Source organism: Corapipo altera, unplaced genomic scaffold, assembly GCF_003945725.1.
Source record: "Corapipo altera isolate COAL_440 unplaced genomic scaffold, ASM394572v1 47, whole genome shotgun sequence".
Classification (NCBI taxonomy): domain Eukaryota; kingdom Metazoa; phylum Chordata; class Aves; order Passeriformes; family Pipridae; genus Corapipo; species Corapipo altera.
In genome coordinates, this window is record NW_020884897.1 from 2,240,897 (window position 1) to 2,263,292 (window position 22,396).

Genomic DNA, 22,396 nt, shown 5'->3' on the forward strand with positions numbered 1-22,396 from the left:
TTTTTTTTTAGCACAGGTAAACGTACCTTGACAATATGCCAGAGAAATAAATAAAATAATTTCATCTGCCAGATCTTTTTCCCAGAATTACTTTGTTCCAAATCTAAGGCCCAGTGGGGAAGAAGTGATTAACTCCCAAGGTCATTTCAGTATCAAACTGTACTTCTGGTAAGAAAAAGCCCTCTTAGAAGGAACATTCTCAGAAGGACACCTCATTATCAAAACAGGTGTAATCAGAATTTTGTAAAAGCAAAAAGAAAATAAACAGGAAAAGAAAGGTGGGAGGTATCTGCAGTCCTCCAAATTTCATAGAAGGCAGAGAACAAACCAGGCTTCAGGCCATAGACAAGATATTATGTGAACACATATTGTGTTGAATTTGTTTCAAATCCAGAAAGAACAGTCTATTCTGTTGGTCAAATAAAAAATTAAGAGGTAGCTTTGTCTAAAAGGAAGAGATTATCTTATGGCAAGTTTTTAAATTCACAAGATGAAGTCCCAATATGAAAAGACTAAAGGCAAGGAAATGTTTGTTAGAGATGAAACACATTTTTAATATGCAATGGAAGCAGCTAGTGTAACAAATACCAACGACCAGTATCCAAACCCTTTATTTAAAAATAATCAAGTGACCATGCAATATTTTTATACTAAGGATTTAAGGAAGTTTTATGGATTTGAATTTAAACTCAGGCTTGTTTTGGATTCAACTTTGAATCTCACTGTAACTCAATTCTGCTACAAGCACTACATCTTTAGTGAATCACCAAGGACTTTTGGAGATAAAGATATTTATACATCTCTAATATCTTATTTCTTGATTTACATCAAAATCCTATGTGGTTAGTTCCCATGTGTATCAAACAAAAAAAGAAGGCAGAATTCAATATGCAATATTCATTCAGAGTGTAATTGAATCAATGGTATTAAATGTACAGATGAATTTAGCCACTATAAGATTATGGATAAAAACATATTTAGCAGAAGCAATGAAATGGCAATTTAACATAATAAAGGGCAGGTAGCAATTTTTCATAAATAAAATAGGGACAAAAGCAGACTCTAGTAGAATCAGAAAGTAAAAATTGTTAAGTAAACTGTCTGGTTAAACTAGAACTAGACTACTTTTAAGCAACAACACTGTACTTTACTGACTTAGAACTCAGTTGAAGGTGTCACAGTGTAAATGTCAGGTCTAAAAAGACTGTTATATGATTTGGAAATCCATTTTAGTGGTATTAAGTAATTCTACAGAAAATTGGTGGAGAGTTGAATATGATCCAGAGAAGAGTAAGTGTTCAGCAGAGGTAGATGCCATGTGAATATTACCTTAGACCTGGATTGTTTCCTAAATATGTTTGGTTGCTTCTTGCAGTGATTTCTGTTTAGAACTCAGGGGACTAAGATCACTTGTCCTGAATAAATCTTTCTTTTGCAGTGAATTTCTCATTAAAAAAATATACAGAGAAAGATGAATGAAGGGTTCTGTCTCCAATTTCCCAAACTGTTCTTAGTATCGAGGTAAATTGAACCACTGCTTACCAGCCACTATGATTTACAGTTCACATTAGACATTTCTTTGTACAGCATTTTGTAGGTGCCAAGATCCGAAAGCCAAAACTGGCAATGTTTTTGGCGAGAAAATAAGAACATACCTTTGCATATATCAGGTTTGGTGAGCTTTTTGGCAGGATGGGATGGTGAACTGCTCCTGTGAGTATGCACCTAGGATGCTTGTCACATACTGCTTGCTGCCCTTACTTTGTCTTGAACTAGAAATTCTTGCACTATGGGTATCAAGTGGAAAGTTAAAAAAAAAGGAACCATACTTTCACTGTGTTGATAAGAAGCATTACTCTGTGATACTTGCTAAAGGATTTAGTGCCACTAAATTCGATCTAAAACCAACTTGGGGATAATCTGATAAAGTTAAATTCACTCAATTTATAAACATTTGCATGTTATTTATTCATATCGTTTACATGTGTTTGCCCTGATAACACAAGCCTATGTGAAACAGCTGTCAGCAGCCAGAATCTGCTTGTTCACTGCTTTTTGCTGGAAGCCAAAAACAACTGCCCAGGCCCCATGAATACATGCAGTTCATTTATTCCAATTAGAAACTAATTTCAGGCAAGTGCCACTAACCAAGAACAATGTGAGACAGAACAAGACAAATTATCTGCAGCAGTGCAGTAAAAGAAAAAAGAAATAACAAAGGAATATTGAGACATCCCATAGAAAGTGGCTTTTTTTTGGCCAAGTTACAGATAATGTGTCTTTCTGATGCTGAGGTTTATATTATCTTTGCAGACACACCAGGCTCAGTTTGAATTGAGATGGAGTGTTGTTTCTGTGTTTGCAAAACTCAGATGGGAATCTTGTATGAAAATGCTTTCTTCTCTACTTGAACTCATAAATACTGTGGGAACAGCCCTCTTCACAGCCTGCTGGCATGCTTACCTTCTGCACTTGGCCAGAAAATCTAAGTGCTAAAACACTTAAAAGTTTCAGAATCACCTAATGTTTCATTCCAGTCTAGTTTGGACTAAGATTCTAGGAGGGCTCTTCCTCACCCGGTGGCTGCTGCTTATCTCTAAGCTAAACCTGAGTACCTAGACACACCTGATCAATAGTTCGACCAACTGTGATTTCCCTTTTATTGATTCTTTTCAATGCTGATCATAACTTGGTTAATACACTGAAAAGAGCAAGGTCATTCAGCTTCTTATGCAGACATGTAAACAAAGTGAATGACAAAGCACAAATGTGATAGCTACCACCATTCTATCAACATGCAAACCTCCCTTTAGGTCAGCAGGAATTCTACATGAAATGAAAAACAATCTAGACCTCAAAAACCCACTAAAGGTAGATTTCCAAATCTTGATCTTGTCCACTGAGAAGTGTACAAATCCTATTAGAAATAGTAATTAGCTTCGTGAAAAATAAACAAAATGTAACTAAATGTCTGTTAACTTTTAAGTGCAAAAATTTGAGACAAATAATATTAAAGCAGGCAAGGTAGCTACCATTAGACAATCAACAAAAGGAGATTAAACTGTACTCATGGGACCTTCAAATGGGTATCCTGCTTCACAAGCACAGTTTGACTTTCAAATAACAAGGACTAAGTAGATGCTACAGATCACTGCACTTGCCTGTCAGTGTTACCTGTGATGCTTAACAATTAGTTTGAGGACTTAAATTTGCAGGAATAGATAATTATGTACAATAAAACTTAGGAATCCTAAGTTTTGACTTTGATCGTATGAATGAAATGAATGAGTGAAAATAAAGTTTTTCCATGTAGTCCATCCTGCCTTCCTTCCTTCCCTCCCTCCCTTCTTTCTTCCTTCCTTCCTCCTTCCTTCCTCCCTTCCTCCCTTCCTTCCTTTTCTCTCCTTCTCTCCCTTTCCCTCCCTTTTTCTAATAATTTTTTCCAAGTCAGTATGCCTTACAAGCTTTTAGGGTGAGACAACTGGAAAGCAAAGTTAAACACTTCTGTGTCCTTAAGTATGCAACATTATATCAGTTTTATACAGCATTTAATAAAGTCACTTGGCTAATTTTAAATGTATTTTATATCTTGGAAATGGGTATCTCACGCACTCATTAGGGCCAAAACTGGATTGGTCTCTTTTGTTAAAATTATTTGTGTGATGTAATTTTTTTCTGTTATATAATTACTCATGCATAATGAATGATGTATATTTTCAAAACAATCATGTAGCTCACTACTGACACAGAAATTAGAGATGGCCTATGTTAAATATGGTTTTTTTTAATTATGCATGAGGCTTATCCAAAAATCTTCAGCAGTGTCACAATTAGACTCAAACAAAACTTTGTAGTTTTAGAATAGCCTCTCATTGCTAATGACACATTCTGTTTACTAGTTTAGACTTGAGATACTAAGGTAAGGATAAAAAGATTTTGTTATTTGCTTGAAATTGGAAAGAATTGGAAAAAAACAAAAATAGAAAAGGATGTTACAAACTGCAGAACCATTTTACCATGTTGTTCCTAGAGTCAGGAATTAGCCTTTCCTCTCTTCACTTATACTTCCTCCAGCATCTTCTGTCCATCAAATCTTGGCTTTGTAACTTGAGACTTTGTTTTTTAATGCTATGGGCATCAAAAAGAACAGAATATACTTTGATTTTCAGTGCAAAGATTTTGGAGGGGGAAGTTCATGTTCCATGAAATTGCACCAATGCCTTCGTTAATTACCTCTTGTTTATACATCAAGGTCACATTGGAGAACCATCTCCTTTACTCGAAAAAGTGTAACACAGGCAGGATTGTTCAGATATTATTGGCTTCTAAGTTCAATTTCAGATGCATTCTTACATGACTGAGCACAGTACTCCAAGCCTCTGTTCTTGTCACTGTATGTTTATGAACATTTTGCAGTGAGATTTCTGTTAACCCTGAGGCTGTCAAACAGTATTTAAGATAAGACAGCACCTGATCACCACTGAACATTTGCCTACTTATAAAGAACAAAAGAGGAAAGAACAACAACAACAAAAATAAAATAATTAACGACTACTTCGTTCCCACACAAAAAACCCTAGATGTCAACTGATCAGTTCTTTACGCCTGCATATGCTTTTAAAGTGATCTTTTTTTCAACAGCTATCCCCATCAGAACATGTTCTACAGTTGTAAATCAGCACCAGTGAATTAAATTTTGCTCAGGGCATTGTGTACAATTGCAATATGGCTATTAATGCGGGGAAAATAAACAAGGAAAAAATGCTTAACATGACATAAGGTCTGACTTATTAACTGATTCAGTATAAATGAATGTCAAGTAAGTAACGACAGCCTCAGGATCCATCCAACATAAAGTTGCTTGAAAAAACATTTCACCAATGGCTTAGAATATGTTACTCTTTCATTCTGTTGTCTGTGCTTCCAAGTGAGGGAAACATAGCTTCAGTTACAAAAAACAACAAAAAAAAAGAAACACACCATTTCAAGTAAAATATTGCATAAAAGAGAATTTCTTTTTCAGAGGGTCAGGCTAAAGACAGTGATTACCAGAAGAGAATGTCTTACCAAAGAAAAGCAAGAGTTCTTTCTAAAAAAGCAGTCGCTGAAGACAAGAAGTATGAAAAGCCCATTGCCATGGTGCTGGATGTGTTGTTGTTTCTTTTTGACCTCACCTTGTCCAGTCAAGATGACTAAAAGCCTTACTTTGTTATTTACTAGCTTTTAAGCATATAGTTTTTGACAGTCTTCATTATTCTTTAATAAGTTTCTTTTGTAGTGGAGCTCACCCTTTAGAAACTCAGTTAAGGAATTGAATTGAATGTTTCATTTAGAGCAGGTTCATTTTAATTCATTTAAATATGTAAAGACATTCTGTTTTGTTTTGTGGTTTTTTTTAAATACCCGTGGGCTTGCAGGCAGAGAGGTATATAGCCTTATCTCTGAGTAAAAAGTCAGCTCTCAGTTCCCTGCAAACTTTTCCTTGTTAAAATTAGGGCATCTCAATGCAAGAGCTTGTTAAAGTTTCATGTTATAAGGGATGGGTTTGCCTTGGCAGACATATTTAACAGCAGGAAAATCTACTTCTGTTTCTCTTAATGCCAAGTTTTAAAGCCTGCTTACTTTGTGGGTGGTGTGATTCAAGAGGAAGCAGGGTAGCCACAGGCATGGGATCAGAGCTTCGTCCTTATGTACATAAGCAGGTGTGTGGGTGTGAGAGAAAAGAAGGTGTGGGGGTTCTATTGCTCCTCCTTGCACCCAAATAACTGACCTCTGCATCCTGGGGCACTGTGCATGTTTGTGACCAAACACACTGGGCCAGTGTGCTTCCACTCCATTTTGGCTGGGCTGGAAAGCTTGAAAAACTTGCAAACAGGTTCCTGGGTTTGAACTAGGAGGAGACAGAGGAAGCCACATGATCAGGCAGAAGCCTTGTAGACCCGAGGAGGCTGTGCAGAGCCCAGAGCACATTCCACTGTGCCACACCATGACTGCACGAGGAGGCGGCGGGGCTCCCACACAGCAAGGCCAGCACTTGCAGAGGAACAGCTGCACAAAGGTCCAGAAGACACACAGTTTCCCAAAGGAGCAATATCACAGTCGACCCCACACAGTGCAGCAGGCCTTTTCCCATGCACACCTATTTGGAAAGAGCCATCAAATTAAAATGAGCCCCTTTGTATGTGTTAAGGGTAATGGTTAGTGTAATAAAAGACAACAGCATTTACGACATGAGCTGTGTGGAACCACAGAGCAAGAGTTTGTGGGCTTCTCCCCAGCTGGTTTTCATAGAGGTGTAATGATCAAAAGAGGAGGCAAGTTAATGTATGAGCATTTTCAGGTTTGGTCAGCCATTGGCTCAACCAAGCAAATTCCATGGACAACGAAAGAAACCACAGCACCTTAACCCAGCACAGGCAAAATCAGCTTTCTTTTGGACCTGGATGTTGCAGTTTTGACTATGTAATACAGTGTGGGCTTGCTCCAGATGTATACTCAGGAACACTTTAAGGTTGCTGCAAACATACCTGGATGAAATTTTAAATGAGTTCTAGTGCTTTACTGATCAGAATCCACTCAGGGGCAGCCCTGTGCTGCTGCTGCTGCTGGTGCTGTGCCAGTTACCTTCAGCCTGGCCAGTCCAACAGCACCTGGCAGGCCTCTAGGCATGTTGCAGCATGGAAACTCTCAGAGATATTCCTTTAAACCATAATACCTTACTTTTACTTTGCCCTAAGACTACCAGAGACAAACACTAGGTAACTTGTAGAGTGCCTAGTTTAACAGTTTAATGGCATTTCTGATTTCCCATTTGGCAATTCTGACCACTATCGAATTTGAAATCACAAACCTGCACATTGGTATTTTTACCCACAGCACTCAGGAAGAGGAGAGATTTTTTCCCATCTTTGAAGACCCAGAGACACGCCAAGTGATCTGTGATGTGCAGTAGCACCTATTTGCTGTAAGAAAAAGCTGTAAGATGCCCTTTGCACCTTTGGTAAGAGAAAAAGTAATTGTCAGAGTATAGCCTTCACTGCTAGGCTTAGATCACAATTTTCTGTTGTTTGCCAAAGCGGGATGAAACTGGAACATCTGAGAGTAAAAGCTATCTTCTAGTTGCCTTGCACACCTGTAACCACATAGCTATGCTTTTGCACCCAGTTTTCTATAACTGGTTTTCTCAATAAACAGTCTCTTTCCAAAAATATTGACACAGGAACATGGAGAGGACAGCAGAGAACTTGTTCAGTGTGTCCTTCTCCTCTAGCCTGGACTGGGAGCCATTCTGCTGCTCATGGGCTGATGTTTTTCTCACCTCTTACATCTTCTTCTACTCAGTCTAACTTCAACCCTTGCATCTGCTACTGCAGGATATTACCATCTATGGCTTTCCAGCACTTCATATTCTGATGAATAGTTGGCTTCTTGTGGCTTCAGCAAGAGTCCCTAACTTGCTTAATTAAGTCCAGAACAGAAGGGGCCTTTACTTACCTTAACGGGCTCTGAAGATTAACATTGCAGTCAGGTGCCCAGTCTCCTCATACTGATTTCTGCCTTTGGTTTCATGACTTCAGGTTGGCGAAAAATTGCTGCTCAAGGTGCTTGGATCTGTAAAGCATGATGTTCTTGGCTAGCAGCAATATTAGGAAATTCCATAGGAAAACAAACTGTGCTGTCACTTATATAGGTATAATTTACAAACTCTCTCAATAGAATCTTGTGTGACAGAGTACAATGGACTTTAGAGCAACAGAGCCTTCCATAGCAAAATGCTTATAAATTGATCTGAAATAAATAAAAAAAAAATAAAATTCCACAACAAAAACTCTCTATCTTTTTCAAACACTGTCCACAGCTTAATTACTGCTAAGTCCTCTATTTCCATTTTTTTGTGAATTTGCAGGTTGCTGTGCTAATACTACACAGGATTCCTTTAAGGCTTAAGCACTTACATTTAAAAAGCTAATAACATTTTTTCTATTAGAAGAGCTTAAGTTCTTTTATGATATGTTCAGGGATCAAGTTTCACAAATTCAGTTTTCAAGCCAAGTAAAGTCAGATGTCCTAGTACCACAAAGCTTAATGAGTGAACTTTTGCCTCACTAAGGTCTGGAAGATAAGAAGAAATGAATACTTTAAAATAAAGGCAAACATTTGCTTCAACTTGTAAATGTATTTGTTCAGACTGTAAATTAAATTCAATTAAGTTCAGAGAGTAGTATCTTAAGCATTTTGCTAATTATAGTCGTGAGTTTCAACTCATTAAATTCAGATTCAGTACATTTAAGAAAAGAGAATCTGCCAGAAAAACTGCCCATTATATGGACTGGTTATCTTGTTTCCATTTAAGCATCACTAAAACTTTGAGATGTGCCTTTAAGATCCTCCACAGGAGAAGGAAAAAAAGAGAAGAGAGAATCAAGGGTCCTTTTGCCAACCTTAACAAAAGAAGATGAGCTGCAGAAAGGAAATTGTATTTCCTGGGTGTGCAAAAGCTATAGCTGCACATCCAAGAATACATTTATTCAGCATCTGTGTGACTGATGTGCTCAGGAATCAGTTACTTTGCTGTACTGTCCACCTTGACAGACCCCTGAGATGGGTTGATGTCTCAGGTTAGCAGCAAACCTCTACTCAAAAGAGAAGGCTCCTTTGAAAAAGCTAAACCTCTCAGCAATGTAAGGCCAAATAAATGCTTGTTTTTGTGATAGGTGCTAGCCTGGCCAGAACTTCAAGGCTTGATTTAGCTATCGTTTGGCCTAAAACATGAACAAAACTGTGACAGAGAGCAGGAAAACAAAAGGGGGGAATTGAGATCAAACTTAAAATCTGATGGGGAGAAAAAAGGGTATGAGAACTATAACTGGGGCAAGTGTAGTCAAAGCAAAATGAAGAGGGGCTGGGAGAATCCACAAGAGTGAGTTGGGAACCTACATGTTCCCTAATCAAGGGAGAAAACAGCATAAAGAGGAAGGAAACTGGCTTTTCAACTCCCTGGCATGAAGGAGCAAGAAGTAGGCATTGAAGGGAACTGGAGAAGTAAAAATCAACAGGAGGTTTACATGTCAGGAGAGAGACAGGGAAGATCGCAGCCTCTGGAGACTAAGCCAAGAACATGGCTTACAGAAGCTGCAAAATGTGCAACCAAGTGTTTTTATAGAGGGACTAGCTAGTGTTGGCACAAGACAGCAAGTGTTAGCACTGGAAGACAGAAGAAGTGCTCAGTGTGTGACAGTGATGAAGTCCCACGCAGCCCTGCTAAAGTATGTCTAAGCTGCATAAAACCGAGGAGCTCACTTTGAGCTAGTTAGCCAAGCCTCAGAAGCAGTCTGTGCATGTTAACACTGCTTTAATTAATTTAACTGGTCGAATACCCCTAATTTGTTGGAGGTATCTGTAAACTGCACTTTGCAGGGTTAAGTAGATTCAGTGTACCTTCGTTAAAAAGAGTCACTCCAGAGACAGCAAAACAGGTCAGTCCTTTACAAACCCATTCAAACTCTTAATTTTCCTATTGCGTGTCCTTGGTCAGTGATTATGAACACCAGAGCAATAGGCACTGAGCAGAGACTGCCAACAAGCTGAGGCCGCTGAATAGCTGCCCCCTCTTAATTACTGCCAAAGCTAACAACCACTGCTGTGTTTCTACCAGGTGGTCTCCCTTTAAGAAAATGTTCTTTCACTTTCCTTCTTCTTTTCTTAAAAAAAACATTTTGTTGTACGATAGAGAAAATTTGCCCAAATGCATACTATTTGCAGCAGACAGAAAGTGCTGCTCACATGATTTCCGTGTGTTGTGTTTTCCTACTACTCTAAACTTTCTCCTGGGTTTGAACTCCTGCCAACGTTTTAGCATAGCAACTTACTTTCTTCATGACATTCTGCAAGTGGTTTTGCCTCCTCAAAGACTTGGGCTGCAACCCAGGGAGAATTTTACATTATGAAAGAACGAAAAGTTGGTTACAGCAGGAGCAGCAAAAGCCACATACCTCCTTCCCTCTGCCCGCAGACTAACCCAGCACGCTGTGTCTATGGTCTGGGTACGTGATATTATGACTGTGATCATGTGGGACCTAACTCTTCCAGCAGGGAGGGGAACATAATTTGTTCTGCGGAGCAGAGGCTATTCACAAGGGCTCCTTGTGCACTTGCTGCTACATGCATGGTTTTAATGTGCTCATGCTTACGTGACTGACTTTGCACACATTGTAAAGTAGAATAACATAGGTAGGAACCAGATACCCCAAAAAAGTGGGAAGCCAGACAGGCACATCATCTGCTGTAACCACCCAGCCTGCCTGCTTCTGGCTGCCCTCTTTGCAAATCATGGGAATCACATGACAGAGAGGGAACGTTTTCCCAGGGGAAGAGGGAGGTTTGGGCAGGGCCTGACCTAGATAAATTAGCCTAACAGCCTGCACGTGGTTTGCAGAGTGTAGGTTAAACAATTCTGGTTTGCACAAACACTGTGAGAACCAAATCCCCCCCAAAAAACCAACAAAAAACTTCCCATTTGCTGTAGTGAACATTGGATCAAACATTATAGATAGGCAAAAATGAAAATAGGAGACTTCTGTGTTTTGTTGGCACAGAGAATGTGAATAACATTGGAATAGAAACAACCACAAGGTACCCCGAGGCTCCATCACCTTTGGTGTCCAGCGACTGGCTTTTATCTGTTCCCCATCTTGATGGAGCTACTAGATACCATTGGCAAAACCTGGCCCATGCTACCTGCTCAGGAAGGTTTCAATCTAGTTGCTTTTATTGTTGGCACAGGATGCTAACCATGCAGATTATACCAGGTGACAGGAAATTAATAAAACAAGCAATAAGAAATGGAATAATAATAATAATAATAATAATAATGCTAGCAAAATGCTGTCTTAAAAAAAGAGCAGTGCTGTACATCATCAATAATGACGAAGACTGAAGAGAGGCATGTTCTCCTTGCAGATTCTTCTGGGTCAGAAAACATCATCATACCTGGAGAACTAGTCCTGGAAGCATCAGTCCTTGCACATGTGAACTCATTAGTTTAGCAAAATCCCTAAAATCAGTGTAACTCAACAAATTTACCTTGAAGGGATCAAGTCTACATTTGTAACAACACTAGACATCTTTCACAAGACGCATTTCAGTGTTCTCCTCCTCTACTTTCTTGTGCTTTCAAGTGATGCAGGCAGTCCACAGGCAGAGCATGACTTATGTCAAGTTTATGCCTTGAGTCTTATTTTTCCAACCAGGCATTTGCAGCTGTGGGCAGGCCCATGAAAGTCTGAAGTTTCAGCCTTGAAAGACTCGAAGGCCTACTTTCAAGTCCTGCTGTACACTGGGTATAGCAACATAGAGAATCTAGGCTTCTGCTTTCTTTGGTGCATCTGTTCTCACCGAATTCCCAGGACTTTATTGCCCACAGTTCTCTGTCTACATAAAAAGCTAATATTAACCTGGTTTAAATAAATAAAATAAAAAAACCATCCATCTTAATAGTCTATTCCTTCCCTTATATTCACTGTGTAAGAACAAAATTGCTAGCTTCACCCAAGGATGATAAATCTCAAGAAGGGCAGGACCTTCCATTATGAATAGAAAGATGGCTTTAATTTAAAAAAAATCAATACATTATTTTCAATCATTAGAATCTTGTGCCCGTTGCAAAATCAATCCTTTTCTTATTAAAGTGCTTACACTCCCAGTAAAATACTTGTGACACAGAACCCCCATTAAGATAGAGGTGGACCATGCTCCCAGGAAGTCAGCAACTTGTATTTATAATCACAGATTTTACATAGTAAATAAGAGCCTGAGTTTTAACTCCTGGAATTCCTTTTGAATGACTAGTGGACTTGTAACTTGGATAACCTTAAGGAAGACTGCAAGTGTGGGCAGTGTTATACGAAGAAAATTGGACCTAGGACATGTAGTTAAGATCTTTCTAGTCCATAACAGAAAGCCATTTAATGCCTCTTGGCAAAGTCTGACATAACAAAGAAACAAGATTCTGCAGAGGGAAAGGGACAGCCTGACCAAATTTACTCTGATTAGGCATGCATAGTGATGAAAAAGAAAGGTAGGGAGTGAAATACAATGTCAGGAATTTGGTTTCCGCCAGAGCTTTAGTTTGTTCTTATCTCTGTGAAAGTGACTGCTCTATTTAGTTTTGAATAACTGCTCTACAAGTTGGATTAAATTTTCTTCTCTCCCTTGGTTTAATGTTGCAGCAGGGACAGTGTATATTTTACACTGGCATAACACATGCCTTTTGGAAAAAACCCTGACAACGCAAAATTCCCATAGGTGCTATCCTCACAATGCATTAGCATAATGATGTTAGGGAGAGATCTTTGCTCTTATAGAAACTGTTTATATCTGTCAGGGCTTTACATGTAGGCTGTTGCAAATGCTATAGAAATGAGAAACAACTAAGACACAATAACATTCTTTTAGTGAATGAGCAAAAGAGTGTGAAATTGAGAAAGGAAATCTTTCACTAGTGTAACTATATTTTTACTATGGTAAAGCACAACTAAAGAAAAAATCAGAAAATAGAGATGGAAATTATAGGATGGTGCCATTTACTATGGAACACTATAAGGACTAATTCAAATCCTTATAAAGCCAGTGTTATGTGTAACAGGTCTAATAGCAATAATAATAGTAATAATGGTTGTTCTTCATAATTAAGGATGATTATGAAGCACTTAGTGTAATGCAGCTATTTACCTTCACCACCCATGGATTTGCTTGTGTGGGAATAGATTCAACTGTGATGAACAGCTATGGTTATGCATGTTCAGGTTTGATGACTGGAAAGTGCTAATTGATTCTTCTTGAGCTTTCTTCCTTGAGGCTCTTTTGCCCTCCATATTGTTAAGGATTTTGGCTCATACACTGAGTTGTATAATCTTGATATCTTGGTCTAAAGGACTTTTTCCCCTCCTATTGAAAAAGATCCTGCAAGCGTCAAGGGATGATTTCAGCAAGTGTTCAAACTGGATTTTAGCTGTCCTTTTGCAGCAAGAAAGGAAGGCCCCCTCCACGGATCAAGAGCATCTGTGCTGCCTGCGCACCTCTGCACTGACTGAGATCTTACCAAGAAAGCTACAGCATGGGTGGTTGTTTAGAGGATGAAACCCTGGGTCTCCTATTTGGCCACACTTAGATCCCAGTGGAGGCAGAGCCATCCTCTTCTCAAGTACAGCATCTTTGCACACCTAAATCCCATCAAGAATTGCAGGCATTATGACAAACTGATAAATGGCAGTCACTGTGCTAGGGAGAAGTCATAAGGTAAACACAAGACCATATCTAGATCTTGTCACCTGCCAAGAGTGAAGGACCAGGATGAAGGCATGTTGGAAAGGACTGGTTATTTTTCTTTCTTTTTGGAAAAATTATATTGCCATGTCAGAAGACTTACAAGAAAGGTCTTCTCTGGCTCCAAGTTTCATGGAAAATTTTGTGCCATGGTATATTCACTGGGGATTTCCCACAGTGTCCAGGGAAACCAAGAAGCAAGGTTCTAAGGGAGCAGGTCCTTTTGCTTTCATCTCTCCCGCAGATCAGCCAGTTCTACTTCTTCCTATTAGTTACTGCTCACAGAGAGATGTGAGCTTGAGTGACTGTGAAATAATTCTTTGCTTTGTAGTTGAGGCTTTGTTTTAATTAACTCATGATTTGAAAAATGAAATTAAAGGTGACTTAGTATTTAAAGCACTTAGTATTTAAATCATGTAAACTTCTTCTAAAATGAGAATAAATTAAACAAGAAGTAATGGAAACAAATTATTAGAAAGAAAAAAAACCGCACTGAGCTGAGATTTTCTTGATTAGCTTCATGAGGGCATAGCTTTTGCTATTGAGAAGGAAGACCCTGAGAAAAGGAGCCTGGAAGCATAGAAGCCCTGGTCCAGGCACAAGCACTGCAGTGCCATGAGCCTCCATTCAAATTCCTTTTATCCCTAGCAGATCCCTTTAACAAAGCTCAATAAAGTAGCTTTATACTTCAATCCAAAGTATATTTCATTCATAAACAATTTCCATCATTACCTCTTCTCCCTTTTGAGACAGAATAATGTACTACTAAAACAGAATTTTTGCTTTCCAGTCAAGAACGTTAGTAACAAGAAAATAAATAGCTCCCTTCATTACCAAAGTCTCAGAGGAATGCAAACAGAGAAGAAGGAGCAGACATAAAACCTTTTTCCAAGGTGTTCTGGAGGAATGCATCAGCCTCTGATCTTCAGATACACATCAGTAAATCCAGACTTTGATCTACAAAGCACTTAAGTACTTGCGTAACTTGAAGCACGAGTAGCCTCTTCACTTGAGATTAGTATGTGGTTAGGTGCTTTTCTGGACTGTGGCTTTTCAAAGGAGTGTACAGGTTAGATATGTATTTTGTGATGTGGGAAGGAATAGAAGGAAGGAAGGAAGGAAGGAAGGAAGGAAGGAAAGAAACTTGGCTTAGGTTAGAAAACAACAAATCCAAACAGAATTCTCCAGCAGATTATAACAATGCTGATTGTGACGAATGAAAAACTAGTATGTATAACACATTGTAAAACAATTCAGCATCTGTTGGCCTTATATTTTAATCAGTACACTGAAAAATATAGGAAAATTACACATTTTTGAAAAAAAATGGTGACCACTGAGAACTTGAAGCTTCAGGACTATGTGGAATCAGTTTTATTCACACGACTTCTTTGGTTTGCTCTGATTCCTCAGCCATTGAACAGAAATCCTGTCCCTTATAGCCTTCAGATAAGATGATTATATGGGATACAGTTTCTCTGTTTTGGTCAAAACAATCTGAACTCATTTAAATGAAAGGTCAGACATTACTCTTTTTTTTAAATTGGACAGGTTAGGGAGGCTCAGCTCATATACTCAGTTTATAGATTATGCCCAACTCATATGAGCAGTTGAATTGGCACACTGGAAGCAGAGATGACCATGCACAAACTGCCTGTAGATAAGGATGAAGGAGTTTCATGTTATGCAGTTAATTAGACAGGGCCAGAGGACATTCCCAGGCACTGGAGCTTGATTATTTATACTATGAAATTGTTCGGATGATGGCTGGCATGTTTTTGGCGAAGATACAAACACCCCATCTAACAGAATGCCAAGCAATTCCCAGGAACAGCACAGAGAAGGAATCCTTCTCCATAGGTAGTTTGCAAATACCCTGTTCTGGAGGGTGAACTAATTCAATAGCATGGATGCAGGCTGTTCTGCATCGGTTTGCCTCAGTGCTCGCAAATGTTCCTGGGCATGTTTAATTTACTAATACAGATGTAGCCATAGGTCCTATTCATGGGTACAGTGCTGATTCAGTTGACTTACCAGTCTATTAAAATCAGGATAGAGTTTGATTCATTGCAAGCAAGATAAATATTTGGAAACACAGTAGAGGTGAACCAGCAGGAGCCTGGGAAAAATGTCCAGCTGCAGGAGGATCTGCTTTGAGAATAAACAGAATAAAAATACACTGGCTACGGATGTAAGTTCATCTAAGGAAACAAGATGAGAATGTGTTGAACTGGCACAAGAAAACAATTATATTGGTGAACCATAGAATTAATGAAGTCTGATTTGCTATGATTTATGTTTCTCAATTGGTTGACATTGTGCAGCAGGAAAACTATGACATAGTTGCCATCACAGAAACATGGTGGGATGACTCACAAAACTGAAATGCTGCAATGGATGGCTGCAAACTCTTCAGAAGGCACAGGCGAGGAAGGAGACGTGGTGGGGTAGACCTGTATACATTAGGGGCAGTTAGATGGTGACACTAGAATTGAGTGTTTATGAGTGAGAACCAAAGGGGAGGCCAACAGGGCAGATACCCTGTGGGAACCTGTTACAGAACACCCAACCAGGATGAAGATGTAGATAAAATATTCTATGATCAGCTGACAGAAGACTCAGAATTGCTGTCCCTTTGCCTCATGGAGGATTTCAACTCACTAGATGTCTGCTGGAAATGCAACACAACAGAGAGGAATAAGTCTAGGAAGTTCCTGGAGTGTATAGAAGATAAATTCCTAACACAGCTAGTGAATGAGCCTAGGGAAGGTGCCTGCTGGGCCTGCTGTTTGTGAACAGAGAAGGACTGATGGGTGATGTGGTGGAGACTGTCTTGGGCATAGGAGAAGTAAGGAAGGCAAGCAAGCAGAACTGCTACCTTGAGCTTCCCAAGGAGCCTGGTTTACGGAATCTCTTGGGAAACAGTCCTGAAGGACAAAGACAAGCCAGCAGGGAAGAAAACCAGCCTGACTGAACAGAGAGCTTTGACTGGAATTCAGGAAAATAAAGGAGAGTTTATGACCTTTGGAAGAAGAGGCTGGCTGCTCAGGAGGACTGCAAGGATGTCATGAGGTTATGCAGGGAGAAAATTAGAAGTACCAAAGTCCAAATACAACTTAAATCTGGCTACTGCCATAAAAGACAATAAAAAATATTTCTATCATCAGTCAGTTTGCAGACAACACCAAGCTGGGCAGGAGTGTTGATCTGCTGGAGGGTAGGAAGGCTCTGCAGAGTGGTCTGGAAAGGCTGGATTGATGGGCTGAGGCCCTGCAATAAGGCGAAGTGCTGGGTCCTGCACTTGGGTCACAACAACTCCAGACAGTGCTACAGGCTGGGGGAAGAGTGGCTGGAAAGCTGCTGGGGGTGCTGGTTGGCAACTGCTGAATGTGAGCCAGCAGAGTGCCCAGGTGGCCAAAAAAGCCAATGGCACCCGAGCCTGTATCAGCATAGTGTGGCCAGCAGGACTAGGACAGTGATTGTCCCTCTGTACTCAGCACTGGTGAGGCCACACTTTGAACACTGTGTCCAGTTTTTGGCATTTCACTTCAAGAAAGACATTGAGGTGTTGGAGTGTGTCCAAAAAACAGCATGATGCAGGTGAAAGGTCTGGAGCACAAGTCTGATGAGAAGCAGTTTAGGGAACTGGAGTTGTTTAGCCTGGAGAAATGGAGATCTTATCACTCTCACAACTACCTGAAAGGAGGTTGTAGTGAGGTGGAGGTCAGTCTCTTCTCCCAAGTAACAAGTGATAGGTCAAGAGGAAATAGCCTCAGTTGTCCCAGGGGAAGTTTAGATTAATCTTAGGAAAAAATTCTTCACTGAAAGGGTGGTCGGGCATTGAAACAGGCTGCCCAGGAAAGTGATGGAGTCACCATCCCTGGGCGTATTTAAAAAATGTGTAGATGTGGCACTTTGGGACATGGTTTAGTGGTGGACTTGGCAGTTCTGGGTTAACAATTGGACTCAATGACCTAAGAAATCTTTTCCAACCTAAACAATTTTATGTTTTTATGACTCTGGTTTTTAAGAAGATTTGACTAAAGCACTTTTCTATCTTAACTATATCTTTATATGGTCTCTCTTCTGCTTGGATTCTCTGAAGTCTGATCACATGTGAATCTATACTGTTCCTTTCCTTCAATCAAGTTACTTAGAAGACCTTCCTGTATGTGGCAACTTGTTTTATTGAAGCTTGTAAGAACTTGTTTATCTCTGAGACATCTACCTCCCTGTAAAAATCAGTCAACAGCTTCAGAATTCAGAGGAGTACAAGCCCAAGAGCTGACTGCAGAATCCTTTTTTCCGTGGGAAATGGGGCTGCAGAACCAAGGTGCACTAGGACATTGCTCATGCACTTAGCATAGAAACAAAGAGACAGCATGAAAACTCAAGTGGGGAATATGTCAAAACCAATACATGGCAATTTAGTTAACAGCAGTCATGAATACATGTATTTTTTAAGTTAAGACAATTAACTAATTTCAAACCACTATTTCATTAATAACTCCTGGAAGAAGCACTCATACTGTAAAAAACATCCTTCCAAATATCCTGCCAAGCTCTTGAAAAGATTTATTTTCAGCAACACCAGAAAAAATAAAAATATCTGGAAGAATAATAAAAAATGGATTAAAGTGAACAGAAATAATTTATCAACTGCACATATACAGGAATGGAAAAAGATGACTACAAAAGATTCCTCAGAAAAATCAAGGAAAGAAAGGGAATCAAGCACAACTATTTTACACTAACAATATATCTGTGTATGTTTGCCATTGCTGCTGACAAGTTGTCTTCATGGCTGTTGGTACAACAAAGTATTACACAAAATAATGAGTATAAGGCAGACTGTTGCATTGAAAACACACATAGGTTTCTTTTTTAGGTCAGATATTTAACAGGGCTGGATTCTTCTCATTTACACTGCATAAACTGGGAATAGCTCAGTCTAATTTCAGTGTTTCAAAACTCAAAGAAGTAGGAAAAAAAGATGTTACCTGTTTATAGGTCACATACAAACTTGTGCCTCTGTGCAGGAAATATATAAGAGGACAACAGGTATGAAAAGTGTCCCTTGGGACAGATGTACATTTGTTTTCCCTAAACTCCTCTCATACTGCTCTGTACATGCTTTTCTAAAATTAGTCCCCTGTTTCAATTTTTTAATTTTTGTTTCCCCTGCTTATTATTTCCAATCATTAGGTTTCCAATTTGTGTTGGAATAAGAATGATGTTCCTGTCAGAGTACTGGTGTCCTTTATTATTTTACATTAGGGAAATAAAATGCTTATCTGAGGCTACTCAGAGAGAGTTACTGGAAGAGCTTGAAGTCAAACTTCGGCTCTATGCTTCTGCTGTTACACCCTGCTGACTTTAATAGCATTTCTCCCAACTAAGGAGTTAAAATTCTTGTTCTTGAAACATAGTGAAGAGATGGGCTGACCTCAGACTCTTTCCTTTCTAGACACATGTCACTTAACCTCTGCAGTCTCAGTTTCTTCTGCTTTAAGGCTGAATTATAATGTAATTAACATGTTATGTTTGTGTGTCTTTTTGATGAGGCAAAGCACAAAATTACTCTCAAGAACTAACAGATGAAAGTGAGGGAACCCAACTTCTCTCGTCATTCCTCCAGACAGAGGGCCTGAGTTGCTAAAATGCTCTTGAGCTTATATTCAGCCTGGTCTAACATACCTGTGGGAATGAGCAGGAACTGCACTCCACCATGGGAAGGCCTGCTTGGAGGCAGCAATGTATTGGCCCAGTGTGCAAAAGATTACAGTGTTTCTCAGCCTATGGAATATGTCCCACATGGTGGAACAAATTTGATCAAGCCTAACATGATGTAGTGGTTCCCCCAAATCCATTTACTTCTCTTCCTTTATCTCCCCTCTCCTCTTTACACCCAGTTGTTTTTCTACAATATGATCCTGCTGCTATGGACTTACAGGTGCAGAGGGTAAGAAAACCAAACTTCCTGCTCCTACAGCAGCATCCTACTTCAGCCAACCTGCTTAACTCACTGAACTGCAGAGAACCATTCACTGTTTTCTGCTGGGCTGGTTTCACGCACAAACTTGTGCATCCAGCTTATTTTAGGTCAAAAGAACAAAATAAGAACCAAAGGGGAAGAACGTGGATGCTGGGAGCCTGGAGGAGAAGAGTAACACTGACCCTTGGGCGATAGCATGTTAGCAGACAGATGCAGGTGCCTCAGGGGAGTGGGGAGTCACTCTCTCAGATCTCCTCACCAGGGAGAGTCAGCCTGGTGTCACCCACAAAGTGAAGAGATGAAAATGGTGATAGCAGCAGGAAGACAGAGAGAAGAAGGTAGGAAGACAGAGAGAAGAAGGCAGGAAGTCTCACCAAGACAAAAATAAGGAAGATTAACTGGAAGGAAGGAGGAAGCCAAAGGGAAACAGATTGAGAGTTGCAGGAGTTCAGTGCCAACAGATGTTCAAAATCAGATGGGCTGAGGTAGCTCCATAGGGAAATGAGGGTTGGAAGGGAAATGCATAGGAGAACGGCAGGAACCCAGAGGGAATTGCTGCCAGCTTAGAAAAGGGAGCATGTTGTGTTGACAGGCTTCTCTTAGACTGCTTTTCTCCCATTCTGTCAATCTGATTTGTTTATTTTGACCTGGAATTTTCCGAGTCATTCTACGGTAATGTTTAAAGCAGAAAGAAGGGATAAGCTTGTAGCAGACCCTCAGTTCAGGATATATGAAGGTAAAAGCTGCTACACTTGAGCATCTATCACTTTACAGGTATTCATTATCTCTGACTAGATAGACTGCACATAATTTGGAAAATACCAGTGAGCCCTTAACCCTGGTAAAACACCGACAGAACCTTTCATAAAACCCCTGAGTGTGTAAAGCAGCGTAAATTGTAGTGGTATAGTAGCCTGCAGCCACTCCATACAACAGTAAGACCAGAAGGAAAGAAATTTAATTTGTTTTTGAAACCTCAAGGCTGGTGCAATGCATATTTATGAAGGATAAATGTACTTCCTTGCCTTTGTTTCACCGACAAACATGCAGACTGTGAAAGGTGGATACTCACTGATCATCCTTTCTCACACATTGGAAGGATTGGAAACCACCTCTGCTTGAAAGTTTTCCTTCTATCATACTCCAACTGCTTGTGCATGATAATAATTTTGAATAGCCTATTTCCCATGCTTGAACCAGGGAGATCTAAGTGAAGAGAGCTGTGGAATCCAAAGATCATACAGCAATTTTTTCCCCTCTTTTCAAATACAAATTTATGCTTTTTATTATAACCTAAAATTCACCAACTATCTAGAACTATTTATTCCTCCTTCTAGGAGTCATTCGTTACATAGTTCAGTTGTTACAACAATATTGTGGTAACTTCACCTTTAAACACTCTTCACACTAAAAGGGAGGAGGCAGAAGTCTTCATTCTTTCATCTGGACTCACCTTTAATACTTGGGTCTAAAAATAGAAAACATTTTCCCATTCTGAATACCTGATACAACTCCAACTGTACTATCATGTCATGTTATGAAAGGGTTTTAGGTGCAGAACTTCCCAGATTAGTTGTTAACTATGTTTTACAAGCTGAAAGAGTGAGAGAAGAGAGATCATTGGGAAAAAAATTCTCCCAATCAAGAATTATTCAAAATTATATTCAGATTCTGCATGAAAATCAGAAACACCGAGAAAAATCTAGGACCAAAGCAAGCTATGCTATTCAGATCCCCTAAATGTACACATTTTTAAAAGTAAGGCCAAAGCTGATATTTCTCTTGAGTTCTTTTCATTTACAGGATAGATATAACCCAGGCAGTATTAATTTTCACAGCACTACAGGGAAATCATGATCAATCATATCTTCCGTGAGGAGTTTCTCTAAAGAACTAGCCACAAATATATTTTTATTTCTCAGCACTCTGTACCTCTTGTGCACAGTACATGAATCTCAGATTCCATCACTTTTGTATTTTTAAAGAAGTGCTCAAATGGTTTTTCACATTCTGGAAGTAATATAAGTAACAAGTGAACCAACTTTACTCCATTCCAGAGTTGGAAATCAAACTCTGACGAATTCTGGAAGTCTAAAGATAAGGTACCTTTTTTATGATTTTCTTTCTGAAACAAAATTTTTTTAAAAAAGTACCATTCAGTCAAAGGAAAATTACTGGTCAAGAATAAGGTTGTTCTTGTGGATAAGACAATGAAGAAATCTGTAACGTATTCTTTAAATGCTCTTAAAAAAGGCCCCGAAGGTGTCCAAGTCTTGGTTTTCCATTGCTAAAGTGAGAATTATGTTACTTTGTTTCTTCCGTTCTTAACCTTTCTGGCCTACTTGGAATATAAATCACCAAGAAGTAGGAACTGCCTCATGGGATCAAAGACATCAAATACAATGCCTCCCCTCTGGCGGTGACTAAGATCTTCATAAGACAGTAGAAGATACTCCAGGGAATGTGGTAGCATAATCTATTCTTATGAAGGTTCACTTTAATCCCTAGAAATTGGAGATTGACCTAAACCAGGAAGCATGAAGTTTTCTATCTGGACAAGTTTATTTTAGGTACTATAAGATGCTCTTATTATATATACCATACCAAATCCTCTTCTAAATGCTGCTAAATAATGAGTGAATGCATTCTGCTTGATGATTCACAATGTTTGCCTGAATCATTTCTGAGCTATGGTGTGCAGTTACGGCTGGGACATTTAGTTATTCACTAAAAGAAAAATAGTAGTAGGGAAGAAAATGGGCAGAGGAGGGAAGAAAGTGTTCTTTCATATAGTTTTAAACTTCCTTTTCTTTGTATTCTGGCAAGTATTTAGTCATTAAAGAAAATGTTGACTTGTGCATTTTGCAGTGGAATTCTTTGCTAAACTATATCAAACAAATGAGTTGGCTCTTTTGTATCCTCTTTCTAATTTGAGATGACTCTGAGACAGCTTTACTTTAGGAAAAACAGGAAGTTTGGGGATTCCTTTCCTCCGAATTTGATATTTTTCAGTTTCTAAAACAGTCTGTATGAAGGATAGAACACCACTCTCACTCTGTGTGACTTTGTTCTGCCTTC